The following is a 4,849-nucleotide window of genomic DNA, read 5'->3' as shown; positions in this document are numbered from 1 at the left end:
TTTGTGACATGTTATTTCATTAAAAATGTTAATTTCTGACCCAGTTTTTTTTTCTATTTGACAATTTCCAATGTGACATTTCTATACCTGATGGCTGGACTGGCTGAACATACAGCTCCAACAATTCAGCCTGGTGCCATTACAGTATAGTATACCTGGCATAGATTTTTAAAAAAAATCATAATAATTCCCACTTTTTTCTTGGATTGACTGGAATCATACCAACTCAGAATTCGTTACTTCTGATCACCTCTAATTTGAATATAAAAGCATCACATTCAGTATTACAGGCAAACATTGAATGTTGCCCAATGCAATTAGATTATAGCTGAACTATTCTTTTCCAGGGTAATATTGAGAGGGAGAATTTGATTGGCTGCTTCAAGATTTTTACCTGGAGCTGTGGCACATCTGAACATTTTATAGTTCTATAACTAAAAAAACAGGCATATTTATTAATTCTGCCTTTAGACATCAAAGGAAAAAAAAGGGCACATGCTTGTGTTTTCTTCTTTCTGCCTTTAAAACACTTAGTTTTAGTAATAGTCACCTGTCTTATTTTACAAAAGGTGCCGTCTTGTTTTAAACGCTTGTCACTAATGTAGTTTTGTCATGATGCTTTGTGTAGCTCAGCCTAATTATCTGGTCAAAGGGCTATACAGCCAAGAGATAGAGCAAGTTAACGTTTAACCAGTGAGGATTGTAAACCAAACCTGAGGCCAATGAACCTTTGGAGTTTGATATGATTAAGGGATAACCAGAGGTACACGTCTCAAATTCTCCATAATCAAGCAGAACCTGCTGGTGGTGATCTCTGAAATTGCTCAGGTAAGCTTGGAGCTTTTTCTAAACCTGTAAAATAGATCTATAAACAGCAAAGCTAACATAAAACGTCCGTAAAACAAATGTGTACACAACTGTAATCTCTCACGCTGCGTTTTCTAGAATATTCAAATTGTATGAATGGGTTCTCTCTGTGTAAACAATATGTTGTGTTTTAAAGAAATTGAATTACCTATACAACATATACACCTTATATAGTCATGGCATTATATGGCATGGTATTTAACATTGTAAGTCAACCAACACAACTGAATGTACAATTTCCTTTTGTTTTTATTTATATAAATGTAAAAGTTCATATTACATGCTTCTTGATATCTACACCAAAATGAATAATCTTATTGCCATAGCAAAACGATCCCAACATTTTCATATATTTATATTAATATTTGTTATTATGTTGGTAATTTTATGTTTTTTTTCATCTATTTTTGATCAAGTCCATGCATGGTTGAGGAACAAAAAATACATGTGTTGTATTCTTTATGTGACTTCCCGTATTATATCCTCTATTTGTATGTTTTTTGACAATAAAAAAAAAAATATATATATATATATATATATTTGTAAGAGTTTACGGATGCAAAACTAGGAAGGCAAAAGCAGTTTGTTTTTGTGTTTTGTGTATTTGATCTGTATTAAAGGATATAAATAGTCAGAATTGTATATTGACATTACTCTTATGCTCACTGTACTACCTTTGAATAAATTATTAAAATTTAAGCAGATATGTTGGCTGTCAAGACTTATAACAATAAAAATAGTTGTTTTAACTAATAAGAAATATGTCAAATATTATTTTTATATCAATGATACATTTGTTATCACCTAAATGCTAAAACCTGATGTTCCTTATTAGAGTAGAGGACAGTTGCTAGCCAATTACATATTGTATTATATTATATATTATAAATTGTATTGTAACATGCCTAAAGAAAAAAAAACACAGGTATCTCAATTCTGAGAAAAAAAAAAACGTTTTTTATTAAGATAAATACTGTTTATTTCATTAACATAAAAATTTCTATGTGCTGATAATTATCACATGAATTTATAGGGGAGAATGTAAAGCAAAAATATTTTTATAAAATGTAAATAGCTAATAAATGAAACAATTTTGCAAGTTAATGAACAAGTATATATAGTGAGGAAATGTCTAGAAATACTTAATATGTCAACTCAAGGGTCCTGATTTATTAAAGCTCTCCGAGGCTGGGGAGGATACACTTTCATCTGTGAAGCTGGGTTATCCAGCAATCCTGGAATGGATCTGGTCCAGTAGTTTACTTTTATGAAATCCATTTCAGGTTTGCTGGATCACCCAGCTTCACTGATGAAAGTGTATCCTATGCACCCTTTGAGACCTTTAGTAAATCAGGCCCAATGCATGTGTACAATTTATATCTATATACGGCTGCACCAACCTATCTATAAGTTGCAATGCAATACTGAGGAGCCGACTGAGAGCTGGGCCTAATGGGTAAACAAGTTTGGCATGTGGTTATTGTATGCAAAATTGTACAGTAACTGCATATATACCAGTGAATATCTGCTATGCATTAAACCAAAATGAGCCATCTGGTGAATTACCTTTTATGCAGTAAAGTATTCTTAGGAAGATATGGACAGCTTGCATCTTCTGTGATGTCATGAACATCAAAACTGAAAATAGCTTTTCACGTCATATAAAAATGAGATCAATGGTCAATGTGGGTTGCACAGTTTCTGAGTGGTGTTTTAGCACTAGCACCACATTTAAGTTTTCTCCAGTGTCCAAAAACCATACTGATGGGTTAATTGGCTTTTTCCCAAATTGTCTTTGGACTTTGGTAAGAACATTAAATTGTAAGCTCCCTTGAAATAGATAGCAACATGGCATGAGAAGTGCTGATGTCACTGTTATAAAATGCATATATATTAAAAGAGACCCTGGTACTGGCTAATTCAGTGAATTAATAAAATAAAAAGTATAGTTATATTTTTGTTGTTTGGTTTAAGAATATATATCCTGACTGTACAATTTAATAACACACACAAGATAGTGCCAGACAAACGATAACAGTAGGGCAGTTATCTGTTTGCAATATATGTGCTATTAACTAGTAACTATGAAAAAAGAATGCCAAAAGAGAAAGTATATTAGTATATTAAAATTTATGCTAATATATATGTGTTTTGTTTATATTTTTTATTGATTAGTTAGAAAAGGTTTTTGACACACAGGGCCTGATTTTTTAAAGCTCTCTAATCTTGGAGAGTCTTGAAAAGTTTTAATAAATCAGGCCCACAGTGTACCCATGACAGCCAAGTTGCAAATCAAACTGATCTTTCTAGGAAGCCCAACACCATCACATCACCTCTCCCTCTCTTGCGTCTAGGTATTCAACAGAGGTGGTAGTGAGCGGTAGTAGTGTGACCTAAAGCTAGTACCTGACCTAAAGCTAGTCTCATGTTTTAAGGAAAACCCATATTGAGGAAAATAAAGAGGGGGGCCTAATTTATTATTTTTAAATGTATCACTGGATTGATTTGAATGTTTTTTGGCTCAGGTAGTTGTAAAATTTTTTATGTTGATTCCCTACATTGGACCACCTTACTCTAAAGCACACACACTAATGTTATCAGTTAGCCTAACATCACTGTAATGCTGCGTAAACACTTCCACTTATTGTGGTTGGAAAGGATCTTTCACAATCTTTTCCAACAACTAGCACTGCACGATGCATGAATGAGTGCTGTACATACAGCACCGTTCTGCTCTATGCAGAGAGGAGGGGGAGAACGATGGAGCAGCACCCCGCTGAGCACTCTACCCCTTCCCTTGCATTACGATCATTCCTCGTTCATCGTCCGTGGATCCGCCAGGACGGTCGTTCGGACGATAAATGACGCACCCTGTACAGACTTCAGATTTTTGTCCGATATCGGTCCTATGCCGATAATCAGGTGAGAACCATTGGAAGTGTGTACGTAGCTTTACTATAATCACATTTTTACCTCCTATTAACCTTTACACTAATCCAATAGAAACTCTTAGTTCCATCTCTTACAATGTTCTTCCCTTTTACGCTAACACTAATCTTAACACTAATCTTCCACCCAATTTTTAGAAATGCCATCATGCCTGTAACCCCAAATCTATCTCTTGGTATATACTTCCCAGTGACTGTAACACTGACTGTTCCCTCACACTAACCATCAAAACACATTACTGGTACTCTTTTATTAGCCATCACCCTAACCTAAGGCTACACACACGTGCAAAAATTGTAGTTAGAAAATGAACCACGATTCTGTACATGCTGTTCCGATATGATCTTTCAAATATAATCCACCAGTAATGTACACACACTAGATACGATCGTTTGAACGATGCAGGAAGTGACATGTACTGGAGAAAGTGTATCACAGAACAATCCACAATCACTGAACTACCGTACACACAATAGATAGCAAACAATTATCGCCCAAAGGGATCCACCAGGAGTGTCCTTCATTTACAGTGACATTCCTCGTTCATCGGTGTTGTTGGGCACTTTTTTGTTAACTATTATTGAACAATCAGTTGTAAATCGTTCATTTCTAATGACAATTTTTGCACCTGTGTACGTAGCCTAACATAGGAATCCTGGTTCTTACTATATGTGTACCATGATGTTTGTTTCAGTGAATTGCAAGATCTCACAACATTAGGCACACTGAAGGTTGTCTTAACACAAGTTCACATGGCCATAGAAATCTAAAAATATAAAGATTGTTGATAGTATCCAGCAGGACATGGTGACATATTTATGTAGGACAGCTTGGAGACAGCACTACATGGAATGGGCAGTGTTATAACAATGTATGCTTCTGATTGAAGATAAGATATATTTGAAGTAGACCTGTAGACAAGTAAATATAACAATGATAAGGTTTTAATGCTTGGTAGCATTAAATAAACTGCCCAAACTAGTTTTGCTATATATATATATATATATATATATATATATATATATATATATAT

General features: G+C 34.3%; 1 protein-coding gene across 2 annotated transcripts in view; it reads left to right on the top strand.

Moving 5' to 3' along the window:
• Window positions 1–730: 730 nt before the first annotated feature.
• The window catches only part of A1CF (APOBEC1 complementation factor), a 38,272-nt gene continuing 34,153 nt past the window's right edge, over window positions 731–4,849 (top strand). For both annotated transcript variants that reach the window (XM_072423239.1, XM_072423237.1), the window contains exon 1: window positions 731–828. The gene's annotated coding sequence lies outside the window, so the exon portion shown is untranslated. The remainder of the gene's footprint in view (window positions 829–4,849) is intronic.

This window comes from Pyxicephalus adspersus, chromosome 10 (genome assembly GCF_032062135.1).
Source record: "Pyxicephalus adspersus chromosome 10, UCB_Pads_2.0, whole genome shotgun sequence".
In the NCBI taxonomy this organism is placed as follows: Eukaryota; Metazoa; Chordata; class Amphibia; order Anura; family Pyxicephalidae; genus Pyxicephalus; species Pyxicephalus adspersus.
This window is presented reverse-complemented; position numbering and strand designations above follow the sequence as displayed.